Source organism: Triturus cristatus, chromosome 12 (assembly GCF_964204655.1).
Source record: "Triturus cristatus chromosome 12, aTriCri1.1, whole genome shotgun sequence".
NCBI lineage: Eukaryota > Metazoa > Chordata > Amphibia > Caudata > Salamandridae > Triturus > Triturus cristatus.
Genome location: NC_140595.1, coordinates 105262803 through 105280890, shown reverse-complemented (window position 1 = coordinate 105280890; position 18088 = coordinate 105262803).

Here is an 18088-nt window from a genome sequence, read left to right as displayed (position 1 = left end):
CTTGGCAGGCCAATGGGAGAACGAAGTGTCAAGGACTCTCCCCCGCCAGGTGCCGATCGCCCCCAGCTCCCCCAGGCACTGGCTCCACCCCCTGCTGGGTGTCTGGACACCTTCATCCCGGACCCCCCGACCTCCAAGTGCGAGGGTCCGGACATCAAAGGGCACCAGCCCTATAACTGGGGCAGCTCCGGAGCAGGAAGGCAGTTGTATCCTGGAGTCGAGAGACACCGAGTGAACTCAACCCTGACGGTCTACTGGCGCTGCCGTAGCCCGCTCTTGTGAACCATCGTCCTGCCTGCTGGCGCTGCCGCGGCCTTCTGCAACCTTCATCTTCCTGGGACCTGCTGGCGCTGCCGCGGCCCGTTGTAACGACCATCCTCACCGGGACCTGCTGGCGCTGCCGTGGACCGTTCATCTTCCTGGGACCTGCTGGCGCTGCCGCGGCCCGTTGTAACGACCATCCTCACCGGGACCTGCTGGCGCTGCCGCGGACCGTACATCTTCCGGGGACCTGCTGGCGCTGCCGCGGCCCGTTGTATCGACCATCCTCACCGGGACCTGCTGGCGCTGCCGCGGACCGTACATCTTCCGGGGACCTGCTGGCGCTGCCGCGGCCCGTTGTATCGACCATCCTCACCGGGACCTGCTGGCGCTGCCGCGGACCGTACCACCTAACCACCAAGCTCGAGGATTGTGAGCTCATCATCATCTCATCCGAACTACCTGATTGGTAAATAGACTGACCCGCTACCCCCTTCCCTACCTCACGAGACTCTAATCGAGGGGACCCCTGAGTCCAGACCTCCTTGTACCATTCTACCGTACCTTAAATAAGTGCTTATAAAGAACACTGAACCTTATCCGTGTGTGATATCTGTCTGTGGGGGGGAAGTTACTTGTCTGTACGATCGCTGGAGACGGCTCTCACCGGAGACCTCTCCCCCTGACCCCGGCCGGCCCTCCCGGTCCGTCTACCTTTTCTAACATTGGTGGCCAGCGGCGCGATCCGAATCAACGCGTATCGTACAGAAAGTAGCTCACCCCACGACATAAGCACGATGTCGACCAAAGATAGCAGCTCCACCGAGAAATTCCAAATGGAGAGATTAGAAGAATACAACCACCGCGAACTGAGACAATTTTGCATAGAACTTGGCATTGCTACCACCGGCCTGAGTACCAAGGATGATCTAAAGCGCGCTCTGGAGTCATGGACAGAAACGGGGGTCACAGGACCCTCCGACCAAACCAGCGTCACACCAGAGGGGAACGCCACGGCTCCCGAGGAGCGGGGAACGGGCCTCCCGCAAGAGGAGATCCGAGAAAGAGACAGAGTCAGATTACACGAGTTGGAGATGGCACGACTCAAGATGGATGGGGAACTCAAGTTAGCTGAACAGAAACTCAACCTCGAGCACATGCGGCTTCGAGAGGAACGAGAAGAAAAGCAGAGACAGAGAGAGCTGGAAGAGAAAAAAATAACGCTCGAGCACGAGCGCCGACTAGCGGAAATAGAACTGCGCAAACAGAATAAGGAACTGGGGGTGCCTGAGCGACCACACACCCCGGGGCCAAGTGAGAAAAAAGTTCACATCCCCAAGGATGTTGTCCGCGAATATGTCCGAGAAGACGACATACAACAGTGGTTTAAAGCCTATGAGATCGCAATGACCTCCCACCGGATCGACCGGAGTGATTGGGGAGCCGGACTTTGGGGGAGATTTATCAACGAGGGGCGCGATGCCCTGCTGCAGCTCCCCGATCACCAAATGTCGTCCTACGACCACATGAAGGCTGCCCTCCTCACCCGCTACGGCCTCACGCCCGAGATGTACCGCCAGAGGTTCAGAGATTGCACCAGGATCCCAGGTACAACTTGGGTAGAATACGTGAACTATTTCAGCCGGGCCTTCGAGGGTTGGATCAAGGGAAGTCAGGTCACCACCTACGAACAACTCTTCAACCTTATGGTATGGGAGCACCTGTCAAACAACTGTTTCGTCGAGCTCAGGCAGCACCTACTCGACAGTAAGCTGACTGACCCCCGGCAGCTCGCCGCCGAAGCTGACCGGTGGGAAAGCACCCGAGTGGGCCGGAGAGGGCCACACGACCAGAACAGAGGCAACCAAGGCCAGCACCGTCCTCGGGGAGGAGGGGGGGGCCAAGGGCGAGGGAGAGACGCCTTACCAGCAACACCCGTGGCCAGCACCCCGCCTCCGGCCGGCCGGGGCAACCCCCCGTTGCGGCCTGGGTACCGAGCCAACGTCACGTGCCACCGGTGCCAGCGACTAGGCCACTACGCCAATGACCCGAACTGCCCGCTAAACCAAACGCCCAAGCCCCGCCAGGTAGCGGCCGCTGCCCTAGGGGAAGAGCAATCATCGGAGGGACCCGAAGAGTACGAGCCGGCCCAGCAAGGGTGGGAACCGGCCGCCATGGTCCTGGCATGCTTAGGGGGAAGAGACATGGTCCCGCGGGCTCCCCTACCCGCCAACACCAGAAAATACGGTCAGTGGGTGACCATTAATGGACAGAGAGCCGAGGCCTTGCGTGACACCGGCGCCAGCGTGACGGCCGTCCGCTGTCACCTGGTGAAGCCCGAGCAGATCCTGCCGAACATTCTCTGCCCCGTCCGCTCGGCAGATAACTCTGAGAGTATGTGTAAGATGGCCTGCGTCCCGTTTGAATGGGGAGGGGTCTCCGGCCTACTGAAGGTGACGGTCCGGGACGATGCCCCCGTGGACTGCCTCCTGGGGAATGACCTCGAGAGTTCCCCGTGGGCCACCGTCGAGAAGAGAGAGCACCTGGGGATGCTGGGCCTCCCGGACTGGGCCTGCATATCCACCCGATCCATGGCCGCCCGTGCCACCCCCCAAACAGAAGAAACCGAATGGCCAGCACCTCCGCCCCCGGTTGCCCCCGTAGAGGACAACGGCGAGTCCGACCTCCCGGACCCGACTATCGAAGAAGACGCGCAACACCAGGACCTTCCGGATCTGGCTCAGTGGCGTCAAGAGGGGGGGCCCACCCAAGAACAGTTCCGCCAGGAACAAAAGACCTGTCCCTCCCTCGAGGGACTCCGCCAACAAGCCAATACCCAAAACGCCGGGGACACCACCGGAACCCACTGGGTCTACTGGGATAACGACCTGCTCTACAGCGAGCAAAGAATCGCCGAGCTGGGGGCCGGTCGAGTTCTGGTGGTACCGCTCCGCTTCCGAGACTTTCTGCTCAACCTGGCCCACGAATTCCCCCTGGCTGGACACCTGGGCCAGGACAAAACGTACAGTCGCCTGGTGACCCACTTTTTCTGGCCGAAAATGAGGAATGACGTCCTGAACCACTGCCGATCTTGCCCCACGTGCCAAGCCAGCGGGAAGAGTGGTCGGAAGCTGAAGGCCCCTCTGCAACCCTTCCCTGTGGTCACCACCCCGTTCGAGAGGGTGGGGATAGACATTGTGGGGCCTCTGGACCCCCGCACGGCACAAGGACACAGGTTCATCTTGGTACTAGTGGACCATGCCACCCGCTACCCCGAGGCGGTGCCCCTACGGACAGTGACAGCTCCGGTGGTTGGCCGGGCCCTGATGGGGATCTTCTCCCGGGTAGGCTTCCCCCGAGAAGTCGTCAGCGACCGAGGTACGAATTTCATATCTAAATACATGAAGTCCCTCTGGCAACAATGCGGGGTCACCTACAGATTCACGACGCCCTATCACCCCCAAGGGAACGGACTAGTGGAGCGTTTTAACCGCACTCTCAAGGGGATGATTGGGGGATTGGAAGAGCCTCTCCGTCGCCAGTGGGATGTACTGCTCCCGTGCCTCCTCTTCGCCTACCGGGAAGTTCCCCAGAAGTCCCTCGGTTTTAGCCCCTTCGAACTCCTGTACGGGCACCCTGTGCGAGGGCCCCTCAGCCTAGTCAAGGAAGGTTGGGAGATGGCCCCCTTAACGACCCCTCCAGACGTCTTCAAATACATCCTGGCCTTACGAAACCAGACCCGGCGCTTCAGGGAGATGGCCAAGGCGAACCTCGAGGCCAGCCAGGAGGACATGAAGAGGTGGTATGATCACAATGCCTCCTCCGTTGAATTCGAGCCTGGGCAGCAAGTATGGGTGATGTCCCCCACCGAACCATGTGCCCTGCAAGATAAGTGGACGGGGCCCTTCAAAGTGGTCGAGCGTAAAAGCCCCGTCACGTACCTCATCGACATGGGGTCCCCCCGGAACCCCCTTCGGGTCCTCCACACCAACCGGCTCAAACCACACTTTGTGCGCTCCGAACTAAGCCTCTTGATGGCTACAGACAGTGGTACAGAAGAAGACTCCGAGCCCCTCCCGGATCTCCTGAAGACTCAGGAGAAGGACGGCTCCGTGGATGGGGTCCGGCTCTCTGACGCCCTCACTTCGGAGCAACGCCAGGACTGCCGGGACCTCCTGCTGCAGTTCGCTGCCCTGTTCTCCCTCACCCCTGGGGTCACCCCTTGGTGTTTGCACGACGTAGACACCGGGGACAGTCCCCCTGTCCGGCACCGAGCCTACCGCGTACCAGATCGGGTACGGGCCTGCATACAGGAGGAAGTGGCCAAGATGCTCACGATCGGGGTCATCGAGCCCTCGGACAGTCCCTGGGCCAGTCCGGTTGTATTAGTTCCCAAGGCCGCTGCCCCCGGCACCGCTCCTGAACTGAGATTCTGCGTCGACTACCGGGGCTTGAACGCTGTCACCCGGACCGACGCTCATCCCATCCCCCGAGCAGACGAGCTGATCGACCGGCTGGGGGCCGCCCGCTACCTTAGTATCTTCGACCTAACGGCGGGCTACTGGCAGATCGGCCTCACACCCAGGGCTCAGGAACGGTCAGCCTTCTCCACCCCCGATGGCCACTATCAATTTAAGGTCATGCCCTTTGGCATGAAGAATGCCCCCGCCACGTTCCAACGCCTTGTGAACCAGGTCTTGGCGGGGCTCGAAGAATTCAGCGCTGCCTACCTGGACGATATCGCTGTATACAGCCGCCACTGGTCCGACCACCTCCGTCACCTCCAAGAGGTCCTCCAAGCCCTCCAGCGGGCCGGTCTCACCATCAAGGCCGGCAAGTGCCAAATTGGCCAAGGGTCTGTGACCTACCTTGGGCACCAAGTGGGAAGCGGGCTGGTGGCCCCACTACAACTTAAGATTGCTGCCATCCAGTCCTGGCAGCCCCCCGTCACCCAGACCGAGGTCCGAGCCTTCTTGGGGCTCACCGGCTACTACCGGCGGTTCGTGAAGGACTACGGCAGCATCGTGGGGCCCCTCACGGGTCTCACATCCAAGAATCAACCGAAGCGGGTCAACTGGACTCCTGATTGTCAAGCGGCCTTCGAGGAGCTGAAGGCCGCCCTGTGCACCGCCCCGGTGCTCCAGGCCCCCGATTACAGTCGGGAATTTGTGGTGCAGACCGACGCCTCCGACCACGGCATCGGAGCCGTCCTCTCTCAGTTGAACCCCGAAGGTCATGACCAGCCGGTGGCCTTCATCAGTCGACGTCTCCTGGCCCGAGAACAGCGTTGGAGCACCATCGAGAGGGAGGCATTTGCAGTAGTGTGGGCCCTCAAAAAGCTCCGACCCTATCTCTTCGGTACCCACTTCCGGGTACAAACCGACCATCGACCCCTGCAATGGCTGATGCAGATGCGGGGGGAGAACCCAAAACTCTTGCGCTGGTCCATTTCCCTGCAAGGAATGGACTTCACTGTGGAGCACCGACCAGGCCAAGACCACGCCAACGCGGATGGCCTGTCCCGCTTTTTCCGCCTCGACGAAGAGAGTCCCCAAGGGGATGGGTGACTCTCCCCGCCTTCAGCTGGGGGGGACGCATGTTGGACAGGCCTCACAGACGGCTTGCTCCCTCCCCGCTCGACAGGGCCCGAACTCCGGCCCACCTGGCATATCCCCGCGACGAACACCTGTACTCCGTCTCCCGACGGACCCTCTGCCCTCGGACCCCTACTCATCACGGGGTCCAGCCCCACCGGCTTCCCCGGCCGGGTCAAGCCGCCATCTTGGGCCCTGCACCACGCGGCCGCATGGCCTCCCCTCGACCCTAACCCCGGGCCTGGCCGGCCCCGACATCCCGGCACCACCATCCACCCAGGAGGTGAGCGGACCACTTGGCAGGCCAATGGGAGAACGAAGTGTCAAGGACTCTCCCCCGCCAGGTGCCGATCGCCCCCAGCTCCCCCAGGCACTGGCTCCACCCCCTGCTGGGTGTCTGGACACCTTCATCCCGGACCCCCCGACCTCCAAGTGCAAGGGTCCGGACATCAAAGGGCACCAGCCCTATAACTGGGGCAGCTCCGGAGCAGGAAGGCAGTTGTATCCTGGAGTCGAGAGACACCGAGTGAACTCAACCCTGACGGTCTACTGGCGCTGCCGTAGCCCGCTCTTGTGAACCATCGTCCTGCCTGCTGGCGCTGCCGCGGCCTTCTGCAACCTTCATCTTCCTGGGACCTGCTGGCGCTGCCGCGGCCTGTTGTAACGACCATCCTCACCGGGACCTGCTGCCGCGGACCGTTCATCTTCCTGGGACCTGCTGGCGCTGCCGCGGCCCGTTGTAACGACCATCCTCACCGGGACCTGCTGGCGCTGCCGCGGACCGTACATCTTCCGGGGACCTGCTGGCGCTGCCGCGGCCCGTTGTATCGACCATCCTCACCGGGACCTGCTGGCACTGCCGCGGACCGTACATCTTCCGGGGACCTGCTGGCGCTGCCGCGGCCCGTTGTATCGACCATCCTCACCGGGACCTGCTGGCGCTGCCGCGGACCGTACCACCTAACCACCAAGCTCGAGGATTGTGAGCTCATCATCATCTCATCCGAACTACCTGATTGGTAAATAGACTGACCCGCTACCCCCTTCCCTACCTCACGAGACTCTAATCGAGGGGACCCCTGAGTCCAGACCTCCTTGTACCATTCTACCGTACCTTAAATAAGTGCTTATAAAGAACACTGAACCTTATCCGTGTGTGATATCTGTCTGTGGGGGGGAAGTTACTTGTCTGTACGATCGCTGGAGACGGCTCTCCCCGGAGACCTCTCCCCCTGACCCCGGCCGGCCCTCCCGGTCCGTCTACCTTTTCTAACACACTGCCACCTCCAAGTTCATACAATGGTCTATGCCAATTTTCCACACCCCCAGGGACGGAGGGAGCTGTGACCTTCCACTTCCTTGATATGTCCCGTTTAGCCAAAGTCAGACCCAGGAATATTAGACAGCTCATAACGATTACCCCAGAGTGCATCTGTGATATGAAGGAGGATGAATTTTGGTTCCATCAGGATTTTCAAGTGCAGAACCTCACTAAAACATGATGTGACCTCGTGCCAGAACCGGTCCAATGCAGGGCAGCCCCAGACTGTATGCAAAAATGTGCCCTCCTCAGTGTCACAACGAAGACATGTCAGAGAGGCGATCACCCCCATCTGCCACTACCGTTGACGGGTAAAATATAGCCTGTGGAAATATTTAAGCTTGATCAGCCTTAGTCTGGCTGTGATGGGTGCTGGCTGCAATGGCTGCTGGCCTGTGGGGTCCCAGAGCCTCAGCCGAATCTTTATCACCCAAAGACCCCACATCAGCCTCCCACGCCCGTCAAAGGGAAATGAGCATGTCTAAGCAATTGGAGATAAGTATCTGGTAAATCTTTGCAATTTTGTGATTGCCTAAGTCCCCCATAATAAATTTCTTCTCTAAAGGGTTAAGCTCAAGAAGGTCAGGTACGGCAACAATATATGGGGTCAATGCATGGCGGGGCTGAAGGTAGCGACAAAACTAGCTATGAAGGAGCTGATATTCTGCCTGCAGGGTTTGAAATAATTTGAGAACCGTCCCTCTCATAATGTCTCCCAGAGTGGAGATCCCCATTATATCCCATCTCCTAAAGCCCTCCAACGCAGCCACCTGAGGCAGCAGACAGTCGTGCCACTACGGGGGTTCACTGTGGGAGCCTTCCCACCGCCCCATCCGTCTAAGTGAATGCCTCCACTGAGTTAAGACTACTCTGGTCGCTGGACGAAGGCTACTGCAGTCATCCCCACCATACAGATAGGGAATGAGTGGAGTGTCCCCTATCGCCCACTTTTCGGATGCATAAACAGTATCACCCTGGGGATCATACCACCAATCATTGATAATCAGGAGCTGTGACACCTGATAATATGACTTAATATCTGTTGCAGCAATATCCCCTGCAGTAGGTAGATTGAAAGCATTTACCTAGGGCAATGCATGGATTCAAAAGTTTGGTCAAAGATTGTCGTCCTTAAAAGAAAGATTATTGTTTGAGCTTTCTGTTTATAACTTTTACCCTCCAAACCTATAAAATGAATTGGTCACCTCTTTCATAAACTTGTCAATATTATTTTCAAGTGCACCTGGGGGCATATGTATAAAAAAAATTGTATTCGCAAGCACTGCGAATCACAAAAAACAGCGTTTGCGAATAATAATTTGCTATTTGATATGTATGAGACACATTCCCAGTGCAAACTAAGAAATCGCAAAATTTGCGATTTCTAAATCTGCGAAATCAAAAATCTGCGAATAACCTTGCGAATTCCTAAATAGCGATTTTCTCAGTTTGGGAATTTCGCAAACAGGGTATCGCAAACTAAGAAATCGCAAGTAAATGTATGAAAAATTCGCAATTTGCGAAAATGTTAAATTCGCAAATTAAGAAATCGCAATTAACACCAAGTGCATGCAGATGGTAACCAGGTGCAAGGTACTTAAACCAGCCCACAATGCAACAGATCCTTCCACGATGGCAGCACTGTTTGTGATAGCCAGGAGGCTGCGTATTCGGGCTCTTGCACAGAGGAGAATGAGACAGGAACGTATCTTCAGGCTGCGCATCACAATGTTCCAGCAGACTGAAGAGGACATCCATGACAAGTACAGGCTGCACCCACAGACCATATTGGACCTGATTGAGGAGCTGAAACCCTCTTTGGAACACCGTACACGCAGGACACAAACAATTCCCACCCATGTGCAGGTCCTGTGCTCCCTGCACCTCCTGGCCTCAGGGAGTTTTCAAGGGGTCATAGCGGAGGTTGGCGGGTGTCACAGAGTGCCCTGTCGTGCATTTTCCATGCCTTCCTCGATGCAATGCTACAGAGGCTAGCACATCACATATACTTCCCCACCACTCAACAGGCATTACAGCAAACAAAATTTGACTTCTACCAGATTGCACGTTTCCCCCACGTCATTGGCTGCATCGATGGGACCAATGTGGCCATCACACACCCATAAGCAACTGAATATGTCTACAGAAACTGTAAATGCTTCCATTCCCTGAATATACAGATTGTGTGCAATTCTCAGTATATCACCAATGACATTGTACCCAAATACCCGGGCAGTACACATGACTCTTTCATCTTTAGACATAGTGGGATACACAGACGTCTGAGTGTTGGAGAGTTTGGCGAGGGATACCTGCTAGGTAAATACATGGCACACATCCATACATCCACTACATCTCCTGAGGGAGGGGGACATTGACTCACCGATTGTGTCTATTCCTGCAGGTGACAGTGCCTATGCAGTGCGGGACTTCCTCCTGACCCCGTACCTGGATCCTGCCAATGCAAGTGAGAGGAGATACAACAGGGCACACAGATCTACGCGCTGCGTCATTGAGCGTACGTTTGGAATCCTAAAGAGCCGGTTCTGGTGCCTGCATACAAGTGGAGGTGCACTGCAATACAGCCCTGAGACCTGCTGTAAAATCGTGGCAAGCTGTGCAATGCTACATAACATGGCTATGAGGAAAGGCACCACAATTGATGTGACTGATACAGACACATCGGATGACGATTGCCCTGCTCCCCCTGGCAGACAAGCATCAGGAGTCGGGGCAGCTGCCGGACGTCAGAGACGGACTGAGATCACGCAAAACTACTTCTAGGTGAGTAATGATGACATGAGCCAAAAAATGATTGTAATCTGTGCTGTGTTTATTCACACTTCAAAAGCATTCACTGTTGCTGTACCCAGCACATGTTATACACACAGTGCAGGTACTTCACAAGAAAGTGTTCAATATGCATTGCTGGGTTGCATCACTCATTGACGCAAATTTGTCACTGTACACTTCACCTCCTCCGGTGACGGATTGGTGCTGTTTGGGATCCAGGATGAGGGCCGTCCGTGGGGTTCCTAGGTACTGCACCCTGTCTGGCACTGCACCTTCTTGCTTCAGGCAATGTAGGTGTGATGCTACTCCTACTTGAGGTCTCCTCACTCTTCACAGAGACCATGAGTGTGGTGCCACCTGAGTTGGTCGTTTGCATTTGCTCAACTGCACTGGTGACCTGTTCCAGCCCTCTTGCAATGTCCTGACAGCAGTGTGACATTTCCAACTGCATGGTAATGTTGCGAAGTGTCAGATTGCTGGTGGTGGTGCAGAGGCAGTTCACGGCCTTTGTGTAGTTATGCATCCGTGCGTTGACACATCGGGCAGCCCTGTCACTGGCGCCTTGGTTTTGCTTCAGCGTGTCACAGAGGTCACGTATGGCACCTGCCATGGCCATGATGCCCTCCCCCATTTAGCGCTGATTTTTGTTGAGAGTGCATAGCTGCCTATTAATGGAGCGCAATGATTTATATTGCAGGCGCTGTACCTGCAGCATGCTGTTTTCCAGCCCTGCAAATACTGTGTGGTCCTCATCAGTGGGAGTGCTGCTCCTGGGCCTTGACCTGCGTCTTTCCATTGCTGGCATACTCATTTGTGGTGTTTCCTGCCTCCGCATGTGTGACACACCCTGCCTTTCCTCTCTTCGATCACTCTCCTCCCCTGTGGGCTGTATGTCATCCTCCAATGGAGGCAGTGGGGGCACATGTGTGCGCTTCCTGTGCATGATTGTTGTGTGATCTGTCTCCTCACTTGAGTCCCCATCATCATGCTGGTCCTCAGGATTTGCAATGTCATCTCCCTCTGCACTGTCATCAAGTGCCCTGGATTGTGCTGTGGATGTAAAGGGGAAAACATGAGTTTGTGTCATTGTCTGCATCTTGCACTCAATAAAGTTTCTAAAGTTTGTCTTGGCTAACTTTGACAGTCTTATTCCCTTATCACCGACCCACTTGTTGCATTTGATTTCCTATGTGTCATGGACACACTGTCATACATCTTACTACAACTTCCATGATGCATTGCTGGGTGTGCTGTAAGAATTGGACCGGAATGATATGTGTTGTGTATATTTTGCGCATTTGGGAAAGTGTGCATGGGATGGGGATCAGGGCAGATATATTTTGCATGCATCTTACCTTGGCTGCTGGATGCAGGGTCGGAGCTGTCAATGTCAGCCACACCTCCGACGCTCTGAGGCAGGAGGGTGGACTCCACAAGCTCCTCGTGGGGTTTTGGCTCTTCTGATGTGGATGGTCCTCCCCAGGTCTTGTTTGCCTCCTTGAGTCTGGCTGCCACCCTCTCCTTAGACCTTTGCCGCATGTCATACCATCGCTTGCGCAATTCTTCGACAGTGCGATGAGTGACACCCACAGCATTATCTTTCCCTTGTATGTCCAGCCAGATCTTTCTTTTTCTTGATTCTGGGACTCTCAGTTCCTTTTTGCCAAAGAGGAGCTCATGGCTGCAAACCATCTCCTCTATGAGCACCTCCTGCTCCTTGTCAGAGAATGTATGTTTTCTCTTCCTCTTTTCACCCTCCTTGCCCTCATGTTGCTTCTGGGACTCCATTGGGGTTTGTTCTCTCCGGTGCTGACTCCTCACACTCTCCAAACAGCCCCTGGCTGTGGCTCAGGTAATCAGGTGCAGCAAATCACTCCCACTTCCTGGTTGTGATGTCATCAGGCTGCACCTGTATGGCAGATTCCCACTTTTGCGATTTCTTAATTTGCGAATTTCGCAATTAAGGAATCGCAAACCATGTTTCTGAGAATTTTTAGCGAATGTTAAGAAATCGCTAAACATTAGCGATTTTTTAAATAGATCCCGATTTGCGAATCTCAAACTGCAAATCGCAAAACATCGCAATTTGAGATTCGCAAAACGGGATGTTCATACATATGCCCCCTGGTGGCATAAATTGCGAGAATTACTTTAGACCACTGCCAAACAAAATGGGTTACATGCTCCTCTGGTACCTAATCCTTATCCAAAGATAACAAGATATAAAGATCCCTAATATCTATAGTTGGATAGATAGTTCAGGTTTGTGTTGAATCTAGTAGGTCATTTTACACATTTACTAAAGTACTCTTTTTGTCTCTCTTCATATTTGTATTGCTCATTACGTAGATTTAAAAAAAAAAAACACATTTTTGAGCAGGACACAAATTAATTTCTTTTACTTTTACTCCATTCAATTCTTTGCCCGATAGGTTAAAATATTACAATATTTTGGGCTTGGTCATGATGTTTATAATATTTTCCTCAATTCTGCTACACTTCATTCACCCTTATCACTGAGGTGACTCATCATTGTCGGATTTCTGATCTGTTAGTCTGTCTTTCTTGCTTCTTTTACAATTATTTCCCTCTTTTATGGGTCTTTGTTCTTCTTGTGCCTGTTTGCTGTCCATTCTGAATCTTTGTACTTCTAGAAAAGAAGAGTTTCTTAAATTCTTTAATGTTGTTGCCCCGTTGATATATTACGCCTTTGCTCAGCTGAAGATACATATTGGCTGATATCAAGATAGCCACACCAACTTTAGAGACAGTGTTATCTTTTGATTCTGAGGAGATCTGAAGGCCTCTTTTATCCAATTCCCACTTACACTATACCATGCCTAAGCCACATTAAGTGAAGACATCTTTTCACCTACTAAAGGCTGCAGGAACTGATGTTAGAAGTTGTAAAAAAAAAAAAATAGTTGTAAAAATTATGAAAGTGAGACGGGAAAGACCTGATGAAGGGTTTGGTGGTACTGAGTTGGGGTGGCCAGACCATGTGGTTGGAATGCTTCCCCAAATTTTAGATTTGTCTAGGAAAGGAAGGGCAATTCTCACAAACGAAAGGGCGAGACATGGGTACGCCTGATAAGAACCTGCTACATTCTACCAAGTCCACCCCATTAAAAATTGTCACATCGGCCGATGATGGTCACCATTATTCTGTTTGAAAGCCTTGGCTCTTTTGAGTTCAGCGAAGTTAGGAGGAAACCCAGGAGCTCTTTGACTGGCCTTACAATGATGTCTGTTGTTTCCAAGGTTAAAATGAGGACACTGAAAAGAAACCTTCCTTACTTAAGACTCAGAAATAACCATGTGCTAATGTCTGGATGGCCCCACCCTGAAAAAGAGCATCATACCAGCCCTTTTTGGGTTCAGGTGTCTGGTGTGAGGAACAAGGGACTCTACTTGCATTTTAAAAAGTAAATTGCAAGCATTTTTGTCAAATTTGAGAATTGTATCATTGAGGAAGTTGCTGTATGTCGGCGCGTCAATAGTGCACCCGGCAATAGAGATGGCAGTAGGACTTGCACTTTGACTACGTTTGATCTGGGATGGCCATAATTTTGTTGTATACATTTGCATTTTAACTCTGTTCCAAAAGGTTTGTGATTTTTATGCTATTTTTGCACCTGCATCAGCTGTCTGATAACACTGTTTAATCCCTATATTGTACTGGATCTGTCTCTTCTGGCTGGTGATGTTGGTACATACCCCATCACATTTGTATTGTGTCTCTTTTAATGAATGATTTGCAATAATTTTGACTAATGGTGCAAAAAATACAATATTTGGTGTTTGCAAGCTATATATAAGGAAAGTGCACCCGGTAAATACTCATTACGTGGGGCTGTTATTTACTGGGTCCAGTATTACCACTCCTTTTTGAGCCTCCCATCTTGCTGGAAGGGATAATTGTGTTATCCTGTGGCCTTGATTAAGGGGACGTTGGTGGTGAATATGCTGGAAATAGCCCTGGGAGTCATTTAATAGCATTACCAGCAGACATCTCTGCTGTACTGAGCTGACGTCAGTAATGGCGGTGACATTGTTAGTGGCTTTCATTTGTTCACCCTCATTGTAGCGGCATAGGCTTTGAGAGGTAAGGGCGGTGATTACCGGGGCGCGTGCATATTACCGTCACACTTACCAGTAATTACGATTATTGTTGAAATGGTGTGGAGCAGAAAACATCCCCTTGAACAGGTTGCTATTAAGTATTATTTCCATTCTGCATTATTACTGCTGTTTCATAAAGGGCCCTCATGCCTTTCAATAGCCTGTGCTACAAGTAAAGGTAAAAAGGGCTTGTGAGGGATGGGAGCGGCTTAAGAAATGTCCCAGGGAAAGAGTTCAGGCTTGTCGAGTATCCGAGCAACAGTAAAATCAAGCAATGGCGACCCAGTAGTGGTCAGATTGTAGGACCTTGTATTAAATGGAATGGTAATGCAACAGTGCATTATGAGCGCTCAGTATTGGGTTACCCCATATTTAAAATATTGATTGGGTTAAAGTTGGTCAGAGCAGTGTGGTCCTCAGATATGATCAGGGCCACTGGAATAATGCAGCAGGAGAGGGCCAAATTATGCAGCAGAGTCGGCAGGAAAAGGCAAATTATGTGGCATTATGTGGCACATTTTGTGATAGTATTACTTCATTATTTTGTGCTTTTTGAACTTGTTAACACAGTCTGGGCATTACTTGCACCGCTTTAGTACCAGTTTAACACCCAAATATAGCAATAAGCTAGAGATAGGTGACCAGTCAAAGTTTGCAGATTTGCTTTCACTGCACAGCAACTTGTGCCATTGTGTTTTTAGTAACTTTTGAACTGTTTGCGCTAGAAACAAAAAAAAATGTGTTTAAAATCTGCAGAATATGCAGCTGATGGATTATGTGGCAAATGCAACAAATCTATAACTATGTAAAAATCGCAGCGGCCGCATTGTCACATAATTCCAGTTGCCCCGGATATGCTAAACTAGTCATGCAGGATTTACCTGTGAAAGGAGCCAATCCTGCTGGTCTATGGGCCTCATTGCGAGTTCCATGTATAATTCTGTTATGTCTGGTAACTATGGGTAAATCTGCATATATCAGAATTATGAGTGGAGGGTTTTTATCCCACTTTGTAAATATCAGGTGTGACAAAATCCGCATTTCAGGGATAGATTTCAGCTGGTCAAACCTTCCGAAATTCACTGATGGAAATATGCACAGAAAATATTCAGACATACAGACTTTGGTAGAGTAAGCACACGCCCAATTGCTCACTCATCTTTAAGGACCTCATGACGATGGCAGTCGGACGAGCGTTCGACTGCCATCGTTTCAGGCACAAGACCGTCCGACAAGGAATCGGTGGTCCCTACAGCCCAATTGCAAAGAGACCGCCTTGCAGGCAGTCTTAAACATCCCTTTTCCTATTGTGGCTTGTGCTGCAGCAGCCCACAAAGCACCGCAACACAAGCCGCAATAGAAAAAGGAATGTTTTCAAACATCCATGCACCATGTGCCACGCAACATGTGGTGCCTGGCACACAGTTCATGTATGTTTGGGGAACACCACATGTGCCCCCCTGGCCCCACAACGGCGGCCCATGGGGGAGTTGGACCCTCCTAGGGGCCCCCGGAAGGTCCCTTTCCTTCTGCCTCTGCGTGGCGGTGGGACCGCCGCGTAAAGGCAGAGGGGAAATTTAATCGTAATCTCTTCGGCGGTGCCTCCGCAAACATTGCCCCCATTGTAGGGAATAGACTCCGACTGCCGCCCTGACAAGCTCCTTGAGCTTGCCGGAGGTGGCAGTCTTCCCCCCGCCCAAATTCCTCCAACTACCGGCATTGTAATCCGGCGGTTGGACTATACCCTGGATGTTGGATGGACTACCACGGGGGGCTTATCGGTGGCGGTCTCCCATCATCCTAATCGGGCCCTAAAACTGAGCCTGCAGTGGCAAAGTGACCTACAGAGATGTGTGTGATGCAATGGCAGGGCTGAGGGTACAGATCTGATTGGGCCCCTGCACGTCACAGAGTGGCGTAACATTTGCCCCTGCAGCCCCCGCGGTTCGGGCAGCCCACACGCTCTAGGGTGTTCCCTCCGGCACTGTGCAAGGGCAGCGGCCCCTAGCCTGAGAGTCCATGACTGGGTCCGGGTGAACCCCCTCCATGTACTCTGCAGCAGTACCCCCTCAAGTTTCATTATACCACAGACGTCACACACTCCACATCAGTGTGCCACCTTCAGGGATTTAGGTAGGTCAGACCTGCCAGTCTCAAATGCGGCAATAATTAAAAACTGTCCTTGAAATAGGTCCCTATTGGGCCCTAAACTAAATGTCCTTCAATGGCAAAAACAATACGCGAATTCCCAAAAACGACTGTAAAAAACTTGCAGTATCCACAAATTTGATGGAGTCCACATTTGCATTTCATTTTACCACCACTTTGCATTTCCTAAGAGCATCTGTTTTTTCCCATGTGTTGTGTTTCTGTATTTTTTCATGCAACATATGACTTTTCTCTATTAAACCGATTTTCCTCTAGGTTCTGGTTGTTGGCGAGCGTTCATCGCGGGGCACAAGTGAGAGCTCTGAGGATGAGTCTGACAGTGGTGTGTCTTTCTCACAGTACCTGTACCTGTAAGTGTGTCATAAAGGTGTCCAAACTTCATGCACATCCAATTACCTCTCTAAGGCCCTGTGCAGGCTGGCCATACTTTTCCAAATAATGGAAACTAATTCCCACCAACCCTATGCATTACCACTGTCCAGTGGCCCAATCAACTGTGTCCTTTTTAGTTGGTACATCTCCTTGTTTGTTGGAAAGTCTCACACTCGGACACCACTTACATTGTGCACTAAGCTACCCCTGGCTTTGCCATCAGAATCTTACCTGTTCTATTCACATAGAATTCACATACTTTGAGTGAAGGAGCGCTCCATAAATACTGAATAATATAACATAACATAACATAACATAACAGAGCTTAATATAACATAACAAACATAACATAACTTAACCTTACATAACCTAATGTAGCCTTAACCTAACCTAACATAACCTAACATAACCTAACATAACCTAATGTAACGCCACCTAACCTAACATAAGCTAACATAACATACCATAACCTAACCTAACATAACCTGACTTAACCTAACCTAATATAACATAACATGACTTAACCTAACCTAACATAACATAACATAACCTCACATAACATAACAGAACATAACCTAACATAACCTAACCTAACATAACCTAATGTAACGTCACCTAACCTAACATAAACTAACATAACATACCATAACCTAACCTAACATAACATGACTTAACCTAACCTAACATAGCATGACTTAACCTAACCTAACATAATATAACCTAGCCTAACCTAACATAACATAACCTAACATAACCTAACATAACATAACATAGCATAACCTAACCTAACCTAACATAATTTAATGTAACATCACCTAACCTGACCTAACCTAACCTAACATAAGCTAACATAACACACCATAACCTAACCTAACATTTTTTTTTATTAAACATATTTTATTATTTTCGTACCAACATCACAACACAATACCCCAACAACCTCCGCCCTCCACCGGGGAGTGTTACATTTGACATTGCCACCAATTGTACAAACGAAAAGTCACCCCTCCCGCGCGGGGCTCCCCCTCCCTCTCCCTCCCGCAACCCATGTCAGTGTGCTCCTCTCTGCCTGCCCTCCTCCTGATGCGCCCCCCCGTTACAATGAATCATGTATGGGTGCTCAAACCGTTCTGTAGCAACTCGGGCTTTCCCCCATGTCTAGCTGTGCCTCAGGCGTCCATTTCTCCCCACGGTTCTCCTCCTACTCCCCACTCACCGCTTCCTCCTGCCGAGCAGACGCGCTCCCCTCTTCTCCCGCATCAGACATCAGCCCCTGAAGTTCCACCACCAGCGCCTCCCATGCCCGGGCCGTCGCTAGTGCCTTTTCGTCATCCCTCCTGAGAGCTAATTGCAACCGGAGTGTGCCCTCTGCGCCCGCCCATTTCACAAACGCCGTCCTCCACCTCAAAAAGCTAGGCCCCACCCGTGATTTCCAATGCATGGTCAGTTCCCTCTT